The following is a 12,683-nucleotide window of genomic DNA, read 5'->3' as shown; positions in this document are numbered from 1 at the left end:
GGGTTTAAGGATATTTGGAAGCACAAGTAGTATCTCTACTTGGTGCAAAGAATTTGGCTAGCATGAGGGGGAAAGGCAAGCTCAACATGTTGGATGATCCATGCCAATATACTTTATTTCGGATATAAGAAAACATAACCCATTACGTTGTCTTCCTTGTCCAACATCAACTTTTTAGCATATCATATTTTAATGAGTGCTCACAATCATAAAAGATGTCCAAGATAGTATAGTTATATGTGAAAACCTCTCTTTCTTTATTACTTCCTATTAATTGCAACGATGACCAAAACTATGTTTGTCAACTCTCAACAACTTTTATTCATCATACTCTTTTATATGTGAAGTCATTACTCTCCATAAGATCAATATGATCTCTTTAATTCCCCCCCTTTTTTATTCCTTCAAGATCATAGTAAGATAATCAAGCCCTTGAATCAAAACTAATCTTTATTATATATAGCTCACGGTCGATTACATAGAAGGATCATAAAGCAAAACTCAAAACTAGATCATACTAAAACTTTATTCTACTAGATCAAGATATTACTAAAAGGATCGAACTAAGAAAAACGGTAAAGATAGGAGCGTGATGGTGATACGATACCGGGGCATCTCCCCCAAGCTTGGCAGTTGCCAAGGGGAGTGCCCATACCCGATACTCAATTCTCTTTCCTCGGAGGTGGTGATGACAGGGTTGTTGATGATGTAGGCTTGTCGTCCCTCTTCCAAGGCATAGGCTCACCATCATAGAAAGATGACTGAGTCTCCGGGATCCTCAAATCTGCAGCCAAACTCATCCTCTTGAATCTATATTCATACTCATAGTTTTGGTTTTGTAGGTCATAGATCTGGGCTTGGAGGTGCTCGATTTTCTCGTGAAGCTTGAAGATGGCCTCCCAATGTTCTTGGCATCCAGCTTGTGGTTGTTGGTGAACTCTGTGATCATCATGTGGTTGGCGCCGAGTCCACGTTCCACCATCCCTTGGCACTTGAAAACTTGCTGCTCCATTGCTTCGAGTCTTGTTTCCACGCTTCCGGCCCTCCTTGGTCCCTCAACATCGCAGATGTGCAGCACCCCCTCATGCATCTCAATGGTTTGAGGGTGTTGCAGCACCTCCGCGAGGTAGGGGTTGATGACCTTCTCGAAAAACTTGTCCTTGGGTGCGCTTGAAGACGTCATGGTGATCTAGATCTGTCAGAAAAACAGCTCGAAACAAAAACAGGAGATATTTGCATGGTACGGTGGTCAAAACCTTCGGGAGATTATATAATGAATTTTTGTTGGGGAACGTAGTAATTTCAAAAAATTTCCTAAGCATACGCAAGATCATGGTGATGCATAGCAATGAGAGGGGAGAGCGTTATGACAACGCGGTTGATGTAGTCGTACATCTTCACGATCGACCGATCCTAGTACCGAACGTATGGCACCTCAGCGATCTGCACACGTTCAGCTCGGTGACATCCCACGAACTCATGATCCAGTAGACCTTCGAGGGAGAGTTCCGTCAGCACGACGGCGTGATGACGATGATGATGATGTACCGATGTAGGGCTTCGCCTAAGCACTGCTACGATATGACCGAGGTGGAATATGGTGGAGGGGGACACCGCACACGGCTTGGAACAATCAACTTGTGTGTCTATGGGGTGCCCCCCTCCACCGTATATAAAGGAGTGGAGGAGGGGGAGGAGGCCGGCCTCCTAGGCGCGCCCCAAGGGGAGTCCTACTCCCACCGGGAGTAGGATTCCACCCTTCCAAGAGTAGGAGTAGGAGGGAAGGAAGGAGGAGAGAGGGGGAAGGAAAAAGGGGGGCGCCGCCCCCCTTCCTTGTCCAATTCGGACTAGAGGGGAAGGGGGCGCGCGGCCTGCCCTAGCCGCCCCTTCCTCTCTCCACCAAGGCCGATGAGGCCCATTACACTTCCCGGGGGTTCCGGTAACCCCCGGTACTCCAGTATTTGTCCGAACTCACTCGGAACCCTTCCGAAGTCCAAACATAGTCATCCAATATATCGACCTTTATGTCTCGACCATTTTGAGACTCCTCGTCATGTCCGTGATCATATACGGGACTCCGAACTACCTTCGGTACATCAAAACACATAAACTCATATTACCGATCGTCACCGAACGTTAAGCGTGCGGACCCTACGGGTTCGAGAACTATGTAGACATGACCGAGACACGTCTCTGGTCAATAACCAATAGCGGAACCTGGATGCTCATATTGGTTCCTACATATTCTACGAAGATCTTTATCGGTCAAACCGCATAACAACATACGTTGTTCCCTTTGTCATCGGTATGTTACTTGCCCGAGATTCGATCATCGGTATCTCATACCTAGTTCAATCTCGTTACCGGCAAGTCTCTTTACTCGTTCCGTAATGCATCATCCCGCAACTAACTCATTAGTTACATTGCTTGCAAGGCTTATAGTGATGTGCATTACCGAGAGGGCCCAGAGATACCTCTCCGACAATCGGAGTGACAAATCCTAATCTTGATCTATGCCAACTCAACAAGTACCATCAGAGACACCTGTAGAGCACCTTTATAATCACCCAGTTACGTTGTGACGTTTGGTAGCACACAAAGTGTTCCTCCAGTATTCGGGAGTTGCATAATCTCATAGTCATAGGAACATGTATAAGTCATGAAGAAAGCAATAGCAATATACTAAACGATCAAGTGATAAGCTAACGGAATGGGTCAAGTCAATCACATCATTCTCTAATGATATGACCCCATTAATCAAATGACAACTCATGTCTATGGTTAGGAAACTTAACCATCTTTGATTCAACGAGCTTGTCAAGTAGAGGCATACTAGTGACACTCTATTTGTCTATGTATTCACACATGTACTAAGTTTCCGGTTAATACAATTCTAGCATGAATAATAAACATTGTTCATGGTATAAGGAAATATAAATAACAACTTTATTATTGCCTCTAGGGCATATTTCCTTCAGTCTCCCACTTGCACTAGAGTCAGTAATCTAGATTACACTGTAATGATTCTAACACCCATGGAGTCTTGGTGCTGATCATGTTTTGCTCGTGAGAAAGGCTTAGTCAACGGGTCTGCAACATTCAGATCCATATGCATCTTGCAAATCTCTATGTTTCCCTCTTTGACTTGATCGCGGATGGAATTGAAGCGTCTCTAGATGTGCTTGGTTCTCTTGTGAAATCTGGATTCCTTTGCCAAGGAAACTGCACCAGTATTGTCACAAAAGATTTTCATTGGACCCGATGCACTAGGTATGACACCTAGATCGGATATGAACTCCTTCATCCAGACTCCTTCATTTGCTGCTTCCGAAGCAGCTATGTACTCCGCTTCGCACGTAGATCCCGCCACGACGCTTTGCTTAGAACTGCACCAACTGACAGCTCCACCGTTCAATATAAACACATATCCGGTTTGTGACTTAGAGTCATCCGGATCAGTGTCAAAGCTTGCCTCAACGTAACCATTTATGACGAGCTCTTTGTCACCTCCATAAATGAGAAACATATCCTTAGTCCTTTTTAGGTATTTTAGGATGTTCTTGACCGCTGTCCAGTGATCCACTCCTGGATTACTTTGGTACCTCCCTGCTAAACTAATAGCAATGCACACATCAGGTCTGGTACACATCATTGCATACATGATAGAGCCTATAGCTGAAGCATAGGGAACACCTTTCATTTTCTCTCTATCTTCTGCAGTGGTCGGGCATTGAGTCTGACTCAACTTCACACCTTGTAACACAGGCAAGAACCCTTTCTTTGCTTGATCCATTTTGAACTTCTCCAAAACTTTATCAAGGTATGTGCTTTGTGAAAGTCCTATTAAGCGTCTTGATCTATCTCTATAGATCTTGATGCCCAATATATAAGCAGCTTCACCGAGGTCTTTCAATGAAAAACTCTTATTCAAGTATCCTTTTATGCTATCCAGAAATTCTATATCATTTCCAATCAACAATATGTCATCCACATATAATATTAGAAATGCTACAGAGCTCCCACTCACTTCCTTGTAAATACATGCTTCTCCAAAAGTCTGTATAAAACCATATGCTTTGATCACACTATCAAAACGTTTATTCCAACTCTGAGATGCTTGCACCAGTCCATAGATGGATCGCTGGAGCTTGCACACTTTGTTAGCATCCTTTGGATCGATAAAACTTTCAGGTTGCATCATATACAACTCTTCTTCCAGAAATCCATTCAGGAATGTAGTCTTTACATCCATTTGCCAAATTTCATAATCATAAAATGCGGCAATTGCTAACATGATTCGGACGGACTTTAAGCATCGCTACGGGTGAGAAAGTCTCATCATAGTCAACTCCTTGAACTTGTCGAAAACCTTTCGCAACAAGTCGAGCTTTGTAGACAGTAACATTATCGTCAGCGTCTGTCTTCTTCTTGAAGATCCATTTATTCTCGATGGCTTGCCGATCATCGCGCAAGTCAACCAAAGTCCATACTTTGTTCTCATACATGGATCCCATCTCAGATTTCATGGCCTCAAGCCATTTCGCGGAATCTGGGCTCATCATCGCTTCCTCATAGTTCGTAGGTTCATCATGGTCAAGTAACATGACCTCTAGAATAGGATTACCGTACCACTCTGGTGCGGATCTTACTCTGGTTGACCTACGAGGTTCGGTAGTAATTTGATCTGAAGTTACATGATCATCATCATTAGCTTCCTCACTAATTGGTGTAGGAGTCACAGGAACAGATTTATGTGATGAACTACTTTCCAATAAGGGAGCAGGTACAATTACCTCATCAAGTTCTACTTTCCTCCCACTCACTTCTTTCGAGAGAAACTCCTTCTCTAGAAAGGATCCATTCTTAGCAACGAATGTCTTGCCTTCAGATCTGTGATAGAAGGTGTACCCAACAGTCTCCTTTGGGTATCCTATGAAGACATATTTCTCCGATTTGGGTCGAGCTTATCAGGTTGAAGCTTTTTCACATAAGCATCGCAACCCCAAATTTTAAGAAACGACAACTTTGGTTTCTTGCCAAACCACAGTTCATAAGGTGTCATCTCAACGGATTTAGATGGTGCCCTATTTAACGTGAATGCAGCCGTCTCTAAAGCACAACCCCAAAATGATAGCGGTAAATCAGTAAGAGACATCATAGATCACACCATATCTAGTAAAGTACAATTACGATGTTCGGACACACCATTACGTTGTGGTGTTTCGGGTGGCGTGAGTTGCGAAACTATTCCGCATTATTTCAAATGAAGACCAAACTTGTAACTCAAATATTCTCCTCCACGATCAGATCGCAGAAACTTTTATTTTCTTGTTACGATGATTTTCTACTTCACTCTGAAATTCTTTCAACTTTTCAAATGTTCCAGACTTATGTTTCATCAAGTAGATATACCCATATCTGCTCAAATCATCTGTGAAGGTGAGAAAATAACGATATCCGCCGCAAGCCTCAACATTCATCGGACCACATACATCAGTATGTATGATTTCCAACAAATCTGTTGCTCGCTCCATTGTTCCGGAGAACGGTGTTTTATTCATCTTGCCCATGAGCCATGGTTCGCAAGTACCAAGCGATTCATAATCAAGTGATTCCAAAAGTCCATCAGAATGGAGTTTCTTCATGCGCTTTACACCAATATAACCTAAACGACAGTGCCACAAATAAGTTGCACTATCATTATCAACTCTGCATCTTTTGGCTTCAATATTATGAATATGTGTATCACTACTATTGTGACGCCCGGATAATTAAGCTACAGCAACCCTATACTAATGATGCCACATCACTTCGATTACTATTGTCAATCTCGCGTTAGTTTGAAACCGATTCAAATTCAAATCCAAAATCAAGCAAACAATAAAAAAATTCAAGTATTAAAACTAAAATGTTCAGAGTGAACTAAATAATGCATAGGTAATTATGGTGGAGAAACCAAACTTTGATAAAATGTTTAAAGGCTCTAAGATAATTAAAACAGTAGTTAAAACAATTAAATAAATGCCTATTGAATTTTATAAAATATTAAACTATTTTATTTTGGGTTGAGAATTAAGGTGGCAGTAGTATATTTATAAATACAAATTTAGGTGCTAGTGTTTATTTTTTTTTACAAAACTGTAATAAAAGGGAACTTAAAATAAAATAGAAAAGAAAAAAAAACAAAAACAAAAGACCCCCTCTCCCCTGGGCCAAGTGGCCCAGTTGGCCACAGCTGACCAGGCCGGCCCATCCCCACTCCTCCCCTTAACCCCCCACTCCCACCGAACCCTAACCCGTAACCCCCACTCCCCCCACGATTCCCCTTTCCCCCTCGTCTCCTCCCTTGGCGCCCCCGATCCAGATCGGGCACGACCCCGCCGCCCACCGCCGACCTCCGTCGCCGAACCCCGACGCCGCCCAGTTCTGCTCCGCCGTTGTCCTTGTCTCCTCCTCGCCGGACGCGACCTCGTCTCCTCCTCAAGGCGCTCGCCCGGATCGCCGCCTCGCCTTCCTCTTCGTCGTCAACCGCGTCCCCGTCCCCCACCTCGAGCACCACTGCCCCGTTCCCTACACACCACGGTGAGGCCAACCCCCGGCCTCTCTTTCCTCCCCGCCTAGCTTGCCGCTTCTGCTGCTAGCGCAGCCACCGCCGCTCGGGCTCCCGCTCGCGGCCACCGCGGCCCCGGCCGAGCCCGCTCGACCACGCGCGCGCCCGTGCGCCCCCGACATAGCCCCTGCCACCGCAGCGCAGCGCATCGCGCGCGCACGCCTCCCTACCTCGCCCCGTTCCCGCAGACTGCTGCTGTTCCGCGCCGCGCCGCAGCTCGTCGTTGAACCGCGGCGCCGCCTCTCGCCGTCGCACCAGCCCCTGCGCGCACGCGCTCGCCGTGCCCGTGGCCTCCCCCTGCGCTCTTCTTCCCCTGCCGCTGCACTGCTCCGCTCGCGCGCACACATGCCCATGGCCTCGTCCGCCTCACGCGCCCCCACTGGCCGCTCATTGGCTCCCCGGACCGCCGCCCCGTATCCATCCCGCGGCGGCCCTGCTGCTGCGCCGCACCGGCACGCAGCCCCGCCCCCTGCGCCGCTGCGGCCGCTCGCCGGTGTGGCCGCCGGCACCCAGCGCCTTCCCCCCGCGTCGACCTGGGCGGGTGCCCAGCGCCCGCTTCAGACGCCCGCTAACGCCCGACCCAGTTGGCCTATGGGCCACAAACAGGTGGGCCCTGTGCCCAGAACGAAATTAAAAAAAAGAGAATTAAAAATAATATTAATAAAATAAATAAATAAATAATAATTAAAATAATTAATTAATTAATTAATTAATTAATGAATTAAGTTAATTAATCCTATTTAAATTAATCTAATTAACTATTTAGTTTAATTAAATAGCAATTAGATTAGTTAACCCTAATTAGACTAAACAGTCATTGACGAACGGGACCCACACGTCAGTTGACCAGTCAACTCCCCTGTTGACTGCTGATGTCATGCTGACGTCAGCATGCACTATTCTGGATAATGTTGGATTTAAATAAATAATTAAAATCCGAAAATGATTAGATCTTTAGAAAATCATATAAAATAAGCCATAGCTCAGATGAAAATACTTTCTACATGAAAGTTGCTCAGAACGACGAGACGAATCCGGATACGCAGCCCGTTCGCCCGCCACACATCCCTAGCATAGTGAACCTGTAACATTTCACCTTCGGTTCATCTGTCCGAAAACGCGAAACACCGGGAATACCTTCCCGGATGTTTCCCCCCTTCGCCGGTATCACCTATCCCTACGTTAGGTCACCCCTAGCACAACGTATCACCGCGTCTTGCTTTGTGTTACATTTGATTGCTCTGTTATTTATTGTGTTCCCCCTCCGTTACTTCTTTCCGGTAGGCTCCGAGACCGCTGCCGATGTTCGTGTGTTCGACTACATCGAAGACGACCCCTCCTTCTTGCCAGAGCAACCAGGCAAGCCCCCCCTTGATCACCAGATATCGCCTGTTCTTATCTATACTGCTTGCATTAGAGTAGTGTAGCATGTTACTGCTTTCCGTTAATCCTATCCTGATGCATAGCCTGTCATTGTTGCTACAGTTGTTTCCCTTACCTGCTATCCTACTGCTTAGTATAAGATGCTAGTGTTCCATCAGAGGCCCTACACTCTTGTCCGTCTGCCATGCTATACTACTGGGCCGTGATCACTTCGGGAGGTGATCATGGGTATATACTTATGTACTCTATACATGACACATGTGGTGACTAAAGTCGGGTCGGCTCGTTGAGTACCCGCAAGTGATTCTGATGAGGGGGCTGAAAGGACAGGTGGCTCCATCCCGTTAGAGGTGGGCCTGGGTTCCTGACGGCTCCCGACTGTTACTTTATGGCGGAGCGACAGGGCAGGTTGAGACCACCTAGGATAGAGGTGGGCCTGGCCCTGGTCGGCGTTCGCGGATAAATAACACGCTTAACGAGTTCTGGGTATTTGATCTGAGTCTGGCCATTTGGTCTATACGCACTAACCATCTACGCGGGAGTAGTTATGGGTATCCCGACGTCATGGTATCAGCCGAAGCTCTTTTTGACGTCAGCGACAGAGTGGCGCGCGCCGCATTGGACCATAAGCTCGCGCTTGTATTAAGGGGGCTAGGTCTGCTTCCGGCCGCGTACGCAACGTGCAGGTGTGCATAGGGCGATGGGCCCAGACCCCTGCGCGCATAGGGTTTAGACCGGCGTGCTGACCTCTCTGTTGAGACTAGGTGGGGCTGCGACGTGTTGATCTTATGAGGCCGGGCATGACCCAGAAAAGTGTGTCCAGCCAAATGGGATCGAGCGTGTTGGGTTATGTGGTGCACCCCTGCAGGGAAGTTTATCTATTCGAATAGCCGTGTCCCTCGGTAAAAGGACGACCCGGAGTTGTACCTCGACCTTATGACAACTAGAACTGGATACTTAATAAAACACACCCTTCCAAGTGCCAGATACAACCCGGTGATCGCTCTCTAACAGGGCGACGAGGAGGGGATCGCCGGGTAGGATTATGCTATGCGATGCTACTTGGAGGACTTCAATCTACTCTTTTCTACATGCTGCAAGATGGAGGCTGCCAGAAGCGTAGTCTTCGACAGGATTAGCTATCCCCCTCTTATTCTGACATTCTGCAGTTCAGTCCACTGATATGGTCCTTTACACATATACCCATGCATATGTAGTGTAGCTCCTTGCTTGCGAGTACTTTGGATGAGTACTCACGGTTGCTTTTCTCCCTCTTTTCCCCTTTCTATACCTGGTTGTCGCAACCAGATGCTGGAGTCCAGGAGCTAGAGATCCCGAGGATGATTCTACATGGAGTTCGGCTTCGAGGAGTAGTTAGGAGGTCCCAGGCAGGAGGCCTTGCCTTTTCGATCGTTGCTACTTTTGTGCTAGCCTTCTTAAGGCAAACTTGTTTAACTTATGTCTGTACTCAGATATTGTTGCTTCCGCTGACTCGTCTATGATCGAGCAATTGTATTCGAGCCCTCGAGGCCCCTGGCTTGTATTATGATGCTTGTATGACTTATTTATGTTGTAGAGTTGTGTTGTGATATCTTCCCGTGAGTCCCTGATCTTGATCGTACACATTTGCGTGCATGATTAGTGTACGGTCAAATCAGGGGCGTCACAAGTTGGTATCAGAGCCAACTGCCTGTAGGAATCCCCCCTTTCCAACTCCTTGGCCGAAGTTGAGTCTAGTCATTGCTAAACTTTTACTAACATGGCTGTGTGGCTTACGGGCCCACGTCGCCATTGGGTGGTATTAGGATCTTTTACTCCTTGTCTATACTCTGGGACTCTGAACTCTCTCCTATTCGGGTTAAATGATTTTGCTAAAAGGACTAAATGTAAGTTCTCGTAAATACTTTCTCCCGGAGAGCCCTTTATCACAGATGGTCGCCGACTGCACCAGAAGATGTTGAAGATACTCTTTGATCATTCCCGAAACCCTTGTGCCCTCTGCCTTTTCAATTCCCTACTACCGATATATCCATATGGATAACAACATACACTTGTTGTTCATTCAATTACTCTGAGTTTCTCGTGTTATTACCAGATACATCGAATTGCTCTCCGGCTTTTTAAGAATCCCTTGTACCACTAACTTGCAGTTCTTTTCCACCTGGATACCCCTACGAATAATTTCTCGCACTTATCGAGTATCCGCTCATCCCCAAATGATACGTGTATTTCACAAAGTCCTCGAAATACCATTGGATCTTCCGAAAATCCTCAGCAACCTATTGCTCTGGAATTTCTTGCTTGCTTTAATTATGATTAATCCCATAAGTCTGGTAATCTTATTAGCATCCTTTGCCATTATCATTTGAGTCTGTTGATTCAATATGTTGCGATGCTCGCATTCCTCAGTCGAATCCTAGAATTCATCCTTCCGGCTCAGATGTCATTTGAACAGGAGCTGGTTCTCGACTAATCAAATTACTGTCGGTTGTATCCCTAAGGCTATTCAACTTATCCATCCCTAATCAGAGCATTGCTTCGGATCCCTTGATTTGGAAATCATAATTCCTTTGCCTTTGAGCTTTGAGTTAGTCAGTTGTTTCTATAATCTGATCTCCTTGCATTCTTCTTCCTCTAGTGGAGTACCGTTGCTCACGTCAGATCCCTTGTGGACCACCAGATCCTTTGTTGGATTTTATCCGACAACATCCTTCTTATTCAATAAGCCTGTGAGCTTTTCCTCGGATACATAATGCCTTTGGTAAATTGTATCCTCTGCTTTGTCAACCATGCTCTACTTTTGAGCTTGTGTTATTTACGCCTGAAGTTTGTAGTATATCTTTCTACGATGCCCCGATGGGTTGAACCTATGCCTTCCTTAATCAGTGTGAACCCGAAAGATTTCGCGGGACATACTTATCTGGTATTGCACCAGGTAAAACTTTCGACAACTAATGTCATTATCAAAATACGAGAGGCGAATGGAAGGTTATGCATTGAAGAAGTGGGAGTCGACCTTGAACCTTTGTGTTCATGCCCATGGACACGATGTAGATCCTATCATGGAAGCTTCTCTTATAATAATTACCCCCTTGTAATAAGTTCATCTGGTATCCGTGGACGTGGTTCCGACCATGTTTCTCCTTGATTCCGTTTCTCGTGCAAGTTTGAGCACTTGTCTTCTACAGGGCAATACCCTAGTCCAACCTTTACCTTGATCTGTCGTCGAGTATTACCCCCTGGTATCTCGAGATTATCATGGAACTGCATAACTTCTGATGAGTTTTTCATCAAGTGCTACATTCTCACCGATTCCAATTTTCCACGGGCTCTGAGTTATTAGTCACTCGAGAACACCGATAAGTGAATCGATTCCGCACTCCGATTCAATAACTCTAAGTAATTCTTGTTGCTTACGAGTTTAATAATCCTTCAAGTCATTCCTAGCCTTATCGGCTATATCATTATCGTGCAAACTTTTTAACTGTGCTACCCGGTCCTTCCCGGAACACAACTTTCGATGTTGAGCTAAGCTTACGTCGATCTTCCTCGTCATATTAGTTCGCCTTGAACAACAAGCTTGATTTCAAGTTTGTGTCGTACCCTTGGTTCCATTAACCTACCGCTTTCATCATTCCTTTGACTTGATGTCATTGTCAATCAGTTACATCTTCTTGAAAACCTCTCGACAAATTTGTCGTGATCATTGTCAACAGTTTGACTTCTTCCAAGTTGTGTGTCGAAATTCAGGATGAGAAATACCATCCTTGCCCCTCGATGATTTGTGTTATCATCGACCACTCGATTGCCTTCCGTTCAACACAAACTTGTTCGTGATTTGTGTTATACCTTGAGATCCTTGCTATCCAGCATTTGTTCTTCTTTACCTTGGAGTATTACCATCTTTTATGTCAAGAATGTCGTGAGAATTTCACCACCTCTTAAGAATTCTTGATGCAGGTGATACCTTTTGCCATATCCGTTCATTCCTTGGTCCCCGTGTTGTTTCTAAACGAAATACCGACAAATGGTCTGTGATGTGTAACTTCTAAACTTCCAGCAACCCTATTGCTTTGAAGTTATTGGTCCATAGTTGCATTCTACGTCTATGGCTTAATCAATCATCATTCGAACATTGATCGTGCTACCTAGCCCATATTTCGGGTGCACATTTCAACCAATGTTTAACTGTGTATGTTTTCCTCGAGCATACATCATTAAGTCATTCGATCTAGCTAATGTTATTTCCTTGTTCACATAGATGTGGAAATCCATCTTTTGGAAATCTCAATGGGTTGTCGCTGCGTCAATCAGTCACCTCCTCACCTCTCCTTGATTTAATGATGAACCCTTGTTCGGAACTCGCTTCCATAGTTCATCTCCCAAGAATCTTCGTTGTCGTTTCGACAATTTGTGTTGCACCTTTTCTTCTCAGGCATCCTGAGTCTGAGTTATCCTGACACCAATCAGATCTGAATCTCGGTCGGATATGATGGTTGGGACATAATTCCAAGAGTTATAACATTGGCCTATTTATGACCCGGTAAGGTGATGTCATTCCTAACACACCTGGCCGGAGGATCTATTGTTATAGTTCTTCCTTTTAGCAATGTTAACCATTCTTCCATGAGGAAATTGAAAGACTTATTCAATAAGTTGTTCCTGATGAATCCTTTGAGTATCCTAAGTC

The sequence above is a fragment of the Aegilops tauschii genome, chromosome 7 (assembly GCF_002575655.3).
Source record: "Aegilops tauschii subsp. strangulata cultivar AL8/78 chromosome 7, Aet v6.0, whole genome shotgun sequence".
Lineage (NCBI taxonomy): Eukaryota > Viridiplantae > Streptophyta > Magnoliopsida > Poales > Poaceae > Aegilops > Aegilops tauschii.
This window is presented reverse-complemented; position numbering follows the sequence as displayed.